The sequence below is a fragment of the Theropithecus gelada genome, chromosome 8 (genome assembly GCF_003255815.1).
Source record: "Theropithecus gelada isolate Dixy chromosome 8, Tgel_1.0, whole genome shotgun sequence".
In the NCBI taxonomy this organism is placed as follows: Eukaryota; Metazoa; Chordata; class Mammalia; order Primates; family Cercopithecidae; genus Theropithecus; species Theropithecus gelada.
In genome coordinates, this window is record NC_037676.1 from 105,825,863 (window position 1) to 105,840,685 (window position 14,823).

The 14,823-nt window shown below is 38.9% G+C and overlaps 1 protein-coding gene and 1 pseudogene across 19 annotated transcripts in view; one reads left to right on the forward strand and one right to left on the reverse strand.

Moving 5' to 3' along the window:
* Positions 1 to 14,823, forward strand: part of RIMS2 (regulating synaptic membrane exocytosis 2) — a 728,068-nt gene that overhangs the window by 45,240 nt on the left and 668,005 nt on the right. The window lies entirely within an intron of this gene.
* The window catches only part of LOC112629792, a 29,986-nt pseudogene continuing 25,557 nt past the window's right edge, over positions 10,395 to 14,823 (reverse strand).

A 14,823-nucleotide genomic window follows, 5' to 3' on the forward strand; every position in this document is an offset into this window, starting at 1 on the left:
AACAAGATTTTTCCTCCTTTGAGATTATAAATATGAACATGGTCACACCACAAGTAAAGTCAGAAGTAGGACAGAGAACAATCCGAAGGGGGTTTGGTCGTTGGAGATCACTAAAAATGGCTGACCCAAACAATATGTACAAAAATATAAAATGTAAATTAAAAATACAAACACATTTCCTTTTTAAAGTACTTTTAAGAAAACAAGCAGGGCCTTGGAAGTTTTAGTTCTTTTTTCTCCTCTGTTACAAATTCTTGTGGTTTTGATTGGGTGGTGGAGAGCACTGCTGGGCCTCTCTCCCCAAAGGTGACCATGTGTTTAGATTCTGAGATGAAAAATGGAGAGGAAATATGTCATGGTGGCCTTCCAAATATTTTTTTAACTTTTCTTTCTTTTTTTTTTTTTTGCTGTCTGATCATCCTTATTTGGTCTATTTTGGTATCAACATCATCATCCTCTTCAGCTGCCCATTTGCCCATAGCAGCCTCAGCTCCCTCATCTTCATCTCCATCCTCTTCCTCACCATTATCTTCTTATTTCTCTTCCTCTTCCTCCCCACCTTCTTCCTCTTTTTCATCTCTCTCATTGCCAGCCTCCTGCTCCTCATTTTCCTAATTAGCCTTCCCATTAGCAGGGGCATCTCCTCCATTTTCTGCCTCCGCATAACTTCCTTCTCCTTTATGCCCTTGGTGGTGATCTCACAGCTAGTGTCCATGGCTGCTTCATGGTGGAGCATGCCAGTGATCTGATACAGGGAATTAAAAAGAAAGCAAGAGTTCAGGGACTCTGGTGATAAAGCTACAGAGTTTCCTGCTGTGGATGTGGCTGCTGTGAGAAGGGAGCAGGACTGAGAAAAATGCAAAGATAGATTTTAAGAGCAGCCAGTGAGGCTAAAGTATCTTTTCTTTAGAATGCGCTCTTTTCCTAATGACACTGTCAACTCATAGAGGATCCAGAATTTAAGTCTCATTATAAGTTAAAACTAGTGCTAGCACACTGAAGACGTTCAATAAATACTTAATGAAATTATAGCAATATGTGTTAGATTATAAAAAACTGTGGAATGTCTGAGGTTTTATTCTATTGACAAACTAACAAGTTAGCCTGCCATGGTTTCAAGATGCTGGCAGAAGAAATGAAACTCTGGGTCAGAGATGAAGGACAGTTGATTACTCACAGCAATAATAGTAGGCAGTGTATCATCATTTGTTTCAATTCGGTAAGCTCCTATTCCCACAGGGTGCAATAAAGAGGGCCAGATTATACCTGCACATGCAGTGAGCTGAGTTATAGGAGAGGAACTCTCAGGCTAGGGCGTCAAATCTTTCATAGCTTGTAGTAAGTATGCTTTACTGCCCTTTGACCTAGAAGGAGACATTATTTTCCAAAGCTGCCCCCAAATCTGTCACTGAAGCAGAGCTTATCTTCCAAGTGTTTACGGTGCAAACGAGATAGTTCAGAACAGTAAGTCATGCATCTTACAGGACATGAAGAAACAAGGGACATCCATGAATTACCTTCCAACACAGTATTAGAATTATTGTTATATTAAAGGATAAAATAGCTGGGCATGGTGGCGTGTGCCTGTAGTCCCAGCTACTTGGGAGGCTGAGGCAGGAGAATCGCTGAACCTGGGAGGTGGAGGTTGCAGTGAGCCAAGATTGCGCCACTGCACTCCAGCCTGGGTGACAAGAGTGAAACTCTGTCTTAAAAAAAAAAAAAAAGGATAAGTTTAGACTTGATCTTATCTATCTCTACCAACTAAAATACTAGAAACTGATAAACATGTGCCCTTTTTATAAACAATCTTCAGAAGGGAGCACACTCTGAAAGCAACATTTAAGTAAATTCTTGAATGTTGCTGAATACACAGATTGAACAATTAACTGTACTTGCTCATTGACTCAAGGAAAGGATGGAAAGGTAGCTCATATAATAATTCAAGGCCGGGCGCGGTGGCTCAAGCCTGTAATCCCAGCACTTTGGGAGGCCGAGACGGGCGGATCACGAGGTCAGGAGATCGAGACCATCCTGGCTAACACGGTGAAACCCTGTCTCTACTAAACACATACAAAAAACTAGCCGGGCGAGGTGGCGGGCGCCTGTAGTCCCAGCTACTCGGGAGGCTGAGGCAGGAGAATGGCGGGAACCCGGGAGGCGGAGCTTGCAGTGAGCTGAGACCCGGCCACAGCACTCCAGCCTGGGTGACAGAGCAAGACTCCGTCTCAAAAAAAAAAAAAAAAAAAAAAAAAAAAAAAAAAAAAAAAAAAAAAAATAATAATTCAAGTGTTTTACATATAAAGTAATTGGGCTGTGTGTCAATTTCTGGGGATTCAGAGATTGTTAACACAAGATAAACATAATCATTTGAAATTTAAGATCTGTTTTTAAATTTCAAGAATAAATTTATTTCAGATATTTCTTTCACTTTATCAAAATTCTTAATGAAAAATGAAACCCCAGATACCATATTTATGTTAATTTGAGGTTGTGTTAATAAACATCGGTGTTCTTTTTATGTTAAGTAGGAATTGTTAGCAACTTGACTAGTAGTGCTTGTAAATAGACAACAACAAATCCTACAAACCAGACATTAGTGAAAACAAACCAACAACCAAAAATTACTATCTGTACCTTTAAATTCCTAAGCATTTTTTAGAGTTTGTTTGACAAACTTAGGTTGGATTTAAAATTTAGCTCAGTGACTCAGTTGCAGCTGTTCCAAATAATTGGTCATGAGCTTTTTATACTAGCTGGCTTAATCTAACAGAGTGCAGCTTCCTGTGGCTTTTTCCTCTCAGTGACCAAGAATCTGAAATATATATATATCTTAAGAGATTATCTTAGTCATTCATATTTAAGAATAACAACTTAGTATAGGCTTAACAAAGAGCAATTTTTATATACTTTTTATTTTAGATAATTTTGATCTGGCTAGATAAAAATAATAGGAATTCCAAATAACTATATATTTTAAAAATAAGAAACATACCCATTGAATCAATTTAGAAAATCCAGGCATATGAAAGAAGTACTCCTTTTGGTTAGAAATAGCTACTTTAACACTTGTTATATAGCCCAATCACTATGTCTTGATATCTGATTTATTGCTTCTGTAATGATTAAAATTATTTCTCTGTTATGACAGTGGTAGAAGTTAAGAGATACATAAACATTACCAGTTCTTGCCCATCGAAATACATTTCTTGTTTAAAAAACCCCCCCAAACCACAGCACCACTTCTTTTCTCATATCAGCAACAACAAAACTATAGCAACAACAAAACTAGAGCAACGAAACAAAAAAGTATGCTCCCATTATATCTTGAGTTAATAAATGTTAGCTTCTTGACTGCCATAAAAGTGAGTTAATGCCTACCTGAGTGAGTTACTCAAGATCTTTATATGGGCAGGTGTTTTTTTCCCTGTCTTTGTTTTTATGGCCTGTATGAGTCCATTTTCATTCTCGTGATAATGTATCTGAGACTGGGCAATTTACAAAAGAGAGGTTTAATGGACTTACAGTTCCACATGGCTGGAGAGGCCTCACAATCATGGTGGAAGGCAAGGAGGAGCAAGTTACATGTTACATGGATAGTGACAGGCAAAGAGAGAGCTTGTGCAGGGAAACTTGCTCTTATAAAATCATTAGATCTTGTGAGACTTATTCACTATCATGAGAACAGCATGGGAAAGACCTGCCCCCATGATTCAGTTACCTCCCACTGAGTCCCTCCCACAACATGTGGGAATTCAAGGTGAGATCTGGGTGAGGAAACAACCAAACCATATCATTCCACCCCTGGTCATTCCCAAATCTTATGTCTTCACATTTCAAAAGCAGTCATGCCTTCCTAACAGTCCCCCGAAGTCTTAACTCATTTCAGCATTAACTCAAAAGTCCACATTCCAAAGTCTCATCTGAGACAAGGCAATCCCTTCTGCCTATGAGCCTGTAAAATCAGAAGCAAGTTAATTACTTCCTAGATACATTGGTAGTACAGGCATTGAATAAATACAACTGTTGCAAATGGGAGAAATTGGCCAAAATGAGGGGCTACAGGCCCCATGCAAGTCCGAAATTCAATAGGGCAGTCATTACACCTTAAAGTTCCAAAACAGTCTCCTTTGACACCATGTTTCACATCTAGGTCATGCTGATGCAAGAGGTGGGTTCCCATGGTCTTGGGCAGCTCCACACATGTGGCTTTGAAGGGTACAGCCTCCCTCCCACTGCCTTCATAGGCTGGTGTTGAGTGTCTGCGGCTTTTCCAGGCAACTTGCTGTCAGTGGGTCTACCATTCTGGGGTCTGGAGGATGGTGGCCCTCTTCTCATAGCTCCACTAGGTGGTGCCTCAGTAGGGACTCTGTGTGGAGACTCCGACCCTACTTTTCGTTTCTCCACTGCCCTAACAAAGGTTTTCTATGAGGGCCCTGCCCCTGCAGCAAACTTTTGCCTGGGCACCCAGGCATTTCCATACATCGTCTGAAATCTAGGTGAAGGTTCCCAAACCTCAGTTCTTGATTTCTGTGCACCCACAGGCTCAACACCATTGGAAGCTGCCAAGGCTTGGGGCTTCCACCCTCTGAAGCAGCAGCCTGAGCTGTACCTTGGCCCCTTTTAGTCAGGCTGGAGCAGCTGGGACACAGGGCACCAAGTCCCTAGACTGCACACAGAAGGGGTACCTGGGGCCTGACCCACAAAACCAGTTTTTCCTCCTAAATCTCCAGGCCTGTGATGGAAGGGGCTGCTGCAAAGGTCTCTGACAAGCCCTGGAGACATTTCCTCCATTGTCTTGGTGATTAACATCTGGCTCCCTGTTACTTATGCAAATTTCTGCAGCTGGCTTGAATTTCTCCCCAGAAAATGGGATTTTGTTTTCTATCACATTATCAGGCTGCAAATTTTTCACACTTTTATACTGGTTCCTTTTTAAAACTGAATGCCTTTAACAGCACCCAAATCACATCTTGAACGCTTTGCTGCTTAGAAATTTCTTCCCACAGATACCCTAAATCATCTCTCTTAAGTTCAGAGTTCCACACATCTCTAGGGCAGGGGTAAAATGCCACCAGTCTCTTTGCTAAAACATAACAATAGTCACCTTTGCTGTAATTCCCAACAAGTTCCTTATCTCCATCTGAGACTACTTTATCCTGGATTTCATTGTCCATATCATTATCAGCATTTTGGTCAAAGCCATTCGACAGGTCACTAGGGAGTTCCAAACTTTCCCATATTTTTCTTTCTTCTGAGCCCTCCAAACTGTTCCAACCTCTGCCTGTTACCCAGTTCCAAAGTCACTTCCACTTTTTTGTGTATCTTTTCAGTAGCACCCCACTCCTGGTACCAATTTACTGTATTAGTCCATTTTCACGTAAAGGACATACCCAAGACTAGGCAATATACAAAAGAAAGAGGTTTAATGGTCTTACAGTTCCACATGGCTGGGAAGGTCTCACAATCATTGTGGAAGGCAAGGAGGAGCAAGTCACATCTTACGTGGATGGTGGCAGGCCAAGAAAGAGCTTGTACAGGGGCAAGTATAAAACCAGCAAATCTCATGAGACTTATTCACTATCATGAGAAGAGCACAGGAAAGACCTGCCCCCATGATTTAATTACCTTTCACCAGTGCCTCCCACAACACATGGGAATTCAAGATGAGATTTTGGTGGGGGCAAAACCAAACCATATCATGGCCTTAAATTGCAGTCCACATTGTTGCACTGCAGTGCCTAATTCTGTTGCATACTCTTGGTCTTAATTCTCCTGGATAGGAGAAGAACATAACTTTTGTTAAGACGTGTACTAAAGTTAATCTCTTTGTTCAACTCATCTGAAGTGTGTTTATTTGAAATATGATTACGTGCAAAATTTAACTGATGTAAAACAACTCCATCAGATTCTATACCTTTAAATGAGTATTGTCTTCTTACCTTGGGAGACTATGGGTTTATTCCAGCCATCTGTCACTGTTGGTATTAGGGTTCTCTAGAGGAACAGAACTAATAGCATAGATGTATATATAAAGCAGAGTTTATTAAGGAGTATTGACTCACATGATCACAAGGTGAAGTCCCACAATAGGCCATCTGCAAGCTGAGGAGCAAGGAAGCCAGTCTGAGTCCCAAAACCTCAAAAGTGGGGAAGCTGACAGTGCAGCCTTCAGTTTGTGGTTGAAGGTCCAAGAGCCCCTGGCAAACCACTGGTGTAAGTCCGAGAGTCCAAAAGCTGAAGAACTTGGAGTCCGATGTTTGAGGGCAGGAAACTTCCACCATGGGAGAAAGATGAAATCCAGAAGACTTGGCCAGTCTAGTCCTTCCACATTCTTCTGCCTGCTGGCAGCTGATTAGATGGTGCCTACCCAGATTGAGGGTGGGTCTGCCTCTTCCAGTCCACTGACTCAAATGTTAATCCTTTGGCAACACTCCCACAGATACCCAGGAACAATACTTTGCATCCTTCAATCCAACCAAGTTGACACTCAACCATCACACTGCTTTTATCATTTTTTAGGAATTAGGCAAGGTTATCTTTTTGAAGAGTGAGAGTGAGGAGAGAGAGACTGAATGTTATATGACACAGCTCTATAGCCTTTTAACCACATGTGTAGAGAAGCCTCATACTGGGGACTTTTACTGGGTTCTATTTATGTTGTCATCTGAGACTTGACAGACATATGGGCTAAAGACATGTATGTGTACAGAAGTTCATTGTTTCTCATTAAGATTTACACTAGCCTAGGAACTACATAGCATCTGTGCCCTGGTTAGTGACAGAATGAATAGTCTAGGTGCAGTTTATAAAAGCTGCCATACAGCAACTCTCTTTAGCTCCAGTGGTGTTTGTTAGATGTAAATGTACTAAAGTGAAGGAGGGAGGGAGAAGGAAATCTGATTTTGTGCCGTTTAATTTTTTTTTTTTTTTTTTTTGAGACAAGGTCTCACTCTGTTGTTCAGGCTGGAGTGCAGTGGTGCCATCTCAGCTCACTGCAGTCTTGACCACCTGGGATCAGGTGATCCTTCTACCTCAGCCTCCCAAGTAGCCAGGACTACAGGCATGCACCACCACACGTGCTAATTTTCTTATTTCTTTTTAGACACATTGTTTCTGCCATGTTGCCTAGGCTAGTCTTGAATATCTCAGCTCCAGTAATCTGCCCACCTTGGCCTCCCAAAGTGCTGGCATTACAGTGCACCTGGCCTTGCAAATGTTTTGATCCTATGAAATTTTATGTAATTGTATAAAAAGGAGCAGGTTGAGAAGAACGACATGTAGAATTTTACTGAAGGTGAAAGTCAAGAATAGGTCTACTATACTGTTGGTGTTGGTGCTGTAGTCTTATGGAGTATCAGTGATGTCAGTGGGCTTAGGGAGGCCTCTGAACACCGGTGAGACGTTGACTCCAGCCACTGTCCAGGTTCTTGACACCTTTGCAAGAAAATTCAAGGACAAGTCAAAGCAAAAGTAAAAAGTATTTTTTTAAAAGTGAAAGTACACACTCAAGAGTGGGAGTATAGGCCTACTCAGGAGAGTATGTTGTGCCCAATGTGTTTGTGGTTTGTCCAAACCAAAAAAAGGTTTTTCAAATTAAGAGGCAGAATGATCATAAGGATTTCTGGGAAGAGAATGAGATTTCTTGGAATTGAGGTGCCACTGAGTTTTATAACAAACATGGGTATACCTGGAACTGTCATGGTCTGGTGAGATGTGGTTTAGTATAATAATGAGTTTATAATTGAACCTGGGGTACAATTTGAGTCAAATCCAGTGCCATGTTAGATCTAGCTGGTCTTAACTGGTATTTCTTATATCCTGTTTGTTAGGGTCTTATTGGCTCCTCTCCCTTCCCCATTCCTCTAGCTGGTTTCTGTGTTCCTTCTATGTTAGTCATGTGAAACTGTTGCCTGGTATTTCCTGTTTCTTCTGTGACCACCCCATATTCCTGTCTCATAAAGAAGTCAGAAAAGGGCTCTCTTTCTCAGTTGTTTCAGGGATACGTTCAAACTTGTCATTTTCTATAGATTTTCAACACTGCTCTGATACCCTTCACTGTCAGCTGGTGACCTGACTTCCGACTTTGTTGGGAAAATGGAGTCTATAACATGTGTACTCTCAGGTTTTCTACTTTCCACTTAATATTGCTTGGATATATTTACGTATATTTGTATTTTGTAGTGAACGTTTGTTGATGACTTCTCCCAGGATAGAAACCTGTTCCTCCTATCTAATCGTATTCTAAATTTCCTAGCCATCTAATTTAGGTGGTAATTACTCTGGAACAAGATGTATGGAATCTTCAAGAGCAAAGATGGTCTTATTCTATATCCTTTCCTATATCGTTGTACTGATTATTCCTATCCTTTACTAACCCTTCATTTTCCTGGCCTATTCTTACGCAGTTATCTCCCTTTCCGTCTCCTCGAATCCCTTCATTGAGATAATTCACATACTGTACAATTCAACCTTTCAAAGTGTAGAGTTCAGTGCTTTCTAGTATATTCTCAGAGTGGTGCAACTATAACCACAGTCTAATTTTAGACCATTTCGTTCTTTTGTTCCTCCTGAAAGAAACCCTGTACCCGTTAGCACTCCCTCCTCCCTTTTCCCTTCCCTCATCCTAGGCAACCACTAATCTTTCTATGGATTTGCCTGTTCTGGAGATTTCATATAAACAGAACCATACGGTATGTTGTCTTTTGTGACTTCTTCTTTCACTTAACATAATGTTCTCAAGGGTCATTCACGTCATAACATGTGTCAGTACTTTTCTTCTTTTTTTATTGTGATAAAATGCACATATAAAATTTTACCATATGGCATTTGGTACATTTGCAGTGTTATGCAAACATCACCACTATCCAGTTTTGGAATATTTTCATCACCCCAAAAGGAAACCCTGTGTTCATTAAGTACTCACTCTCCATTATTCCCTCACCCCAGCCACTAATCTGGCAACCACTGATCTCTTTCTGTCTCTCTAGATTTGTCTGTTCTCGATATTTTATATAAATGGAATCATACAGTATGTAATTTTTGTGTGTGCCTGGCTTCTTTTACTTAGAATAATGTTTTCAAGATTCGTTCATGTCATAACATGTATAGTACTTTTTTGTTTTCTTTTATGGCCAAATAATAATCTGTTATATGAATATGCCACATATATGTGGACAAATGTCCATCAGATGATTTGAGTTATTTCCATTTTTTTGACTATTATGAATAATGCTGTGAACATTCATGTACAAGTTTTTGTGTAGATGTGTGTTTCCATTGTTCTTGGATATATACCTAGGAATGGAATTGCTGGGTCATATGGTAACTCTAGGTTTAAGTTTTTAAAAAACTACCAAACTTTTCCAAAGTGGTTGCACTATTTTACATTCCCACCAGCAATGTGTGAGGGTTTTACTTTCTCCACATCCTTCCCAACATTTGTTATTTTCTCTTTTTGATTGTGTCCATCCTGGTGGGTATGAAGTAGTATCCTACTGTGGGTTTGACTTGCATTTCTCTAATGACAAATGATGGTGAGCAACTTTTCATGTGTTCATTGGCTATTTTTATATTTTATTTGAAGAAATATGTATTCAAATCCTTGGCCTGGCATGGTGGCTTTTGCCTGGAATCCCAGCACATTGAGAGGTTGAGGTGGGAGGATTTCTTGAGCCTAGGAGTTCAAGACCAGCTTGGGCAACATAGTGACACCCTATCTCTACAAAACAAATAAATAAATAAAAATAAATGAAATAAAAACAAAAAAATTAGCTGGGCTTGGTGGTGTGCCTCTGTAGTCCCAGCTAATCAGGAGGCAGAGGTGGGAGGATTCCTTGAGCCTGTGAGGTTGAGGTGGCACTGATCTGTGATCCTGCTACTGCACTCCAGCTTGGGTGACAGAGCAAGACCCTGTTTCAAAATCAAATAAGAATAAAATAAAGTAAAATAAATTAGAATTATGGTTTAGAGATGGTTCAATCACAGTTTTATAACCTTGTTTATCAAGAGTGAAAATTGGAAATTATTAAAAGTAGCTAAAAAGGTAACACATATCAGTGTTTAATGTTTCTGTAACTGTTGGTAAGGCTTACATCTAAATCTGATGCAGAATTCTTAATGGTATTGGAACAATCCTTTTCTCAGCCACATAGTATTCACTGGTACTATAAGTCTGGAAGAGACTGGCTGTGGGTACTACTTCTTGTCTTCAGCTGTAACTGTGATCAGCTGTGTGTGACTGTGCAATATCAGCAAGTGCACTTTGTATCTTTTCTAGAAGCATTTCCCTAGGTAAACAATATGTAGCAGCCTCATGGTTTTATTGTAGCTTATATAAGCTAGTAGCCTATAAAGCAGCTGTAGATTCTTCACTGGATAAGGAGTCTATCAAAACATCAATGTCTTTTGCTGTTTGTGCAATCAGTGCTGTAAGAAGCTGAGCATACTCTTCTGTAGGGTTAGCTGGCTGGTCTTTGTTAATTGCTGTCTGAATATTATTAAAAGAGGCAGGAAGACCACATTGCTGCAACACATCAGTGGCATTACAAAACTGATCTGAAAGTGAGTTCATGGTGTCTTACAGCTGCATGAGCTGATCACCGTGTTCCTCTCACTCTTTTCACTTTCTTGATGGTGCCCTTTGGACAAAGTTTTTAATTTTGATGTCCAGTTTGTCTTTTTTTGTTTTTGTTGTTTGTGCTTCAGTGTCATATCGAAGGAAACCATTACCTAACCCAAGGTCATGAAAATTACTTTTATGTTTTCTTCTAAGAGTTTTATGGTTTTGGCTTTGACATTTAGGTCTTTAATCCCCTTGGAGTTAATTTTATATGATGTGAAATAGGAGTCTAACTTCATTCTCTCGTATAAGGATAAACAGTTTTCTCAGCACTATTTGTTGTAAATGCTATTCTTTCTCTACTGAATAGCCTTTGCACCTTTGTCAAAAATCAATTCATCATTGATATAGGGGCTTATTTCTGGACTTCAGATCAATAGAACTGATCTGAAAAAAGCAAACTTGGATTTTGATACTAATTGTATCGAATGTGTGTCAATTTCAGGAGTATTGCTGTCTTAACAATATTACATTTTGTGGCTTATGGACATGGGGTGTCTTTCCATGTATTTAAATCTTCTTTATTTTTTTCCCAATAATGATTTGTAGTTTTCAGTATACAAATCTTAACACATCTTTTGTTAAATTTGTACCTAAGTATTTTTTTTCTTTTTTCTTTTTTTTTTTAAAGATACAGGATCTTGCTCTTTTGCTCAAGCTAGAGTATAGTGGTGTTGATTTCAGCTCACTGTAGCCTTGAAATCCTGGGCTCAAACAGTCTTCCCACATCTGCCTCCTGAGTAGCTAGGACTATAAGCATGTGCTATTACACCTGGCTAATTTTTTTTTCTTTTTGCAGAGACAAGGTCTTGCTATGTTGCCTAGGCTGGTCTTGAACTCCTGGCCTCAAGCAGTCCTACTACCTCAGCCTCCCAAGTTGCTGGGATTATAGGTGTGAGTCATCATGCCTGGCTCATGCTATTTTAAACATGCAGTTGTTTTCATAATTTCATTTTGGAAATGTTCATTGCTAGTATCAGAAATACAATCGATCTTTGAATATTGGTCTTGTATCCTGCAATTAGTTTTAATCTACTCAGTTCTTAAGACTTTTGTCAAATATCGTGTGTTCCAGGAAGTTTTTACACATCCTTTAGGACTGCATTAGGTAACCCTTCTTTATGTTGCCCTAAATCCTTCCCCATACCCTCATTATACAATATACCTCTATGCTGCTTTGTTGCTGTAAGTTTGTTTGTAGACCTCTCATCTAAACTCTTAGATTGGTTTTCAATACTGATGTTGCCAACAAATTCTCCACAAAGAATAGAGTTTTGGAAAAATAACACTAATGAAAAAATAGAGTTAGAATTGAAAAATGTATGAATTATCTCATTCTTTATTACTTATTTGTTCATTATCAAAAGATAAATTTTTGAGTTCTTTAAATGAGTTAGCTAAACTCACATGAATATCGAATGTTCTTATAAATAAGTCTCTCCCATTTCACAAATCCTCTGATGCTTTGCTTCTCTAAACATTTCCAGGAAAAAGTTTTTGCAGGAGATTGTAAATGTGTTTAGGGATGGAAAAGGTCGATAATGCTCCAGCACACTGGCAGTACCTTAGGAGCATGGAATTGTGTTTTATTTACTGGTAGCATAATCCCCAATTGTTAGTATGGTCCTTGATAACATGATAGGTATCAATAAATTAATTATTGAATTTATGTTTCTACCTGCAAATCTTGAAGATAGTTTGTTCAAAAATAACACATTTATTGAGCACCTACTAAGTGCCAGTCACTAGTCTAATCTCTGTTTTGTATAGTGATTAGAACTTTCATGGAGCTTAGCTTCTACTAAGTAGGGAGAACTCAATATTTCCAGATAAAATTTGCAATTAAAAGTAATTGCAACAGCTCAACTACTTTTGCACCAGCCTAAACATTTACTGACAAAAGCTATTGTTTTTACTGTTTTTCCTATGCCAATGACTCAAAATAAATATTTTGGAACCTTCTTTGACTGCTGTTTACTGTCCTAATGACCAATTGGTCTACTTATAATTTTTCCTTTTTCTTAAGTATCTATATAAATTCTCACTCATTTTTCTTATCTGTTATGATCTGTCATCAGGGTTAGAGAACACAGACCTGTTAACTAGATTATAAATTTGACAACAGCAGCTATGATGTGTATATGCTTTAGTATTGTGTTTGGCACATACTGTGTATTCATTAAGTATTTATTGAATGAATAAAGAATGTCACTTTGATCTTAAAAACATCATGGATACCTATGTTCGACAAGATAAAATTTCAAATCCCCTAGTATACAACACTCTTAATAGTCTGATCAATTTACCTTTCCAACCACATCTGCATTGTTCCCCCTTTCCCACCTTAACACATGCAAGCCTCCTTGAAGTTTCTTGAAAATACTGTAATAGGATGTTAATGGGGATGGAATATTAACTTATCAACTGGGAGTGTAGAATAAGGCTGCCTTCCTTTTTTTTACTTTTGTTGTGGATACTGTGACAACAAATAGTGAAAACCTAATTGACACACATAGATTTCTTATATATGGCATATATATTTGCCATATGTATGTTTGTGTATATATATATGTACCTACTATATGTGTATATATGCATTTCTATTCTTTTTGTGATTTATAGACAAAAGATGTTATATTAGTACTTTTTGAGTAAAAAAACTCACCTTAAACTAGCATAAGGGAAGAAAAATAAATTTATTTGTTCATATGACTGGAAAGTCCAACAGATAACTGGATTCAAAGCCTCAGAGAATATCTTTAGGATTCTTTCCATTGGTCTCTTGGTTCTGTTTCCTTTTTTTTTTTTTTAATACTATAAGTTCTAGGGTGCATGTGCATAACGTGCAGGTTTGTTACATATGTATACTTGTGCCATGTTGGTGTGCTGCACCCATCAACTCATCAGCACCCATCAACTCGTCATTTACATCAGGTATAACTCCCAATGCAATCCCTCTCCCCTCCCCCCTCCCCGTGATAAGCCCTGGTGTGTGATGTTCCCCTTCCCGAGTCCAAGTGATCTCATTGTTCAGTTCCCACCTATGAGTGAGAACATGTGGTGTTTGGTTTTCTGTTCTTGCGATAGTTTGCTGAGAATGATGGTTTCCAGCTGCATCCATGTCCCTACAAAGGACATGAACTCATCCTTTTTTATGGCTGCATAATATTCCATGGTGTATATGTGCCACATTTTCTTAATCCAGTCTGTCACTGATGGACATTTGGGTTGATTCCAAGTCTTTGCTCTTGTGAATAGTGCTGGAATAAACATACGTGTGCATGTGCCTTTATAGCAGCATGATTTATAATCCTTTGGGTATATACCCAGTAATGGGATGGCTGGGTCATATGGTACTTCTAGTTCTAGATCCTTGAGGAATCGCCATACTGTTTTCCATAATGGTTGAACTAGTTTACAATCCCACCAACAGTGTAAAAGTGTTCCTGTTTCTCCACATCCTCTCCAGCACCTGTTGTTTCCTGACTTTGAATGATTGCCATTCTAACTGGTGTGAGATGGTATCTCATTGTGGTTTTGATTTGCATTTCTCTGGTGGCCAGTGATGATGAGCATTTTTTCATGTGTCTGTTGGCCGTATGAATGTCCTCTTTTGAGAAATGTCTATTCATATCCTTTGCCCACTTTTTGATGGGGTTGTTTGTTTTTTTCTTGTAAATTTGTTTGAGTTCTTTGTAGGTTCTGGATATTAGCCCTTTGTCTGATGAGTAGATTGCAAAAATTTTCTCCCATTCTGTAGGTTTCCTGTTCACTCTGATGGTAGTTTCTTTTCCTGTGCAGAAGCTCTTTAGTTTAATTAGATCCCATTTGTCAATTTTGGCTTTTGTTGCCATTGCTTTTGGTGTTTTAGACATGAAGTCCTTGCCCGTGCCTATGTCCTAAATGGTGTTACCTAGGTTTTCTTCTAGGGTTTTTATGGTATTAGGTCTAACATTTAAGTCTCTAATCCATCTTGAATTAATTTTCGTATAAGGAGTAAGGAAAGGATCCAGTTTCAGCTTTCTACTTATGGCTAGCCAATTTTCCCAGCACCATTTATTAAATAGGGAATCCTTTCCCCATTTCTTGTTTTTCTGAGGTTTATCAAAGATCAGATGGCTGTAGATGTGTGGTATTATTTCTGAGGACTCTGTTCAGTTCCATTGGTCTATATCTCTGTTTTGGTACCAGTACCATGCTGTTTT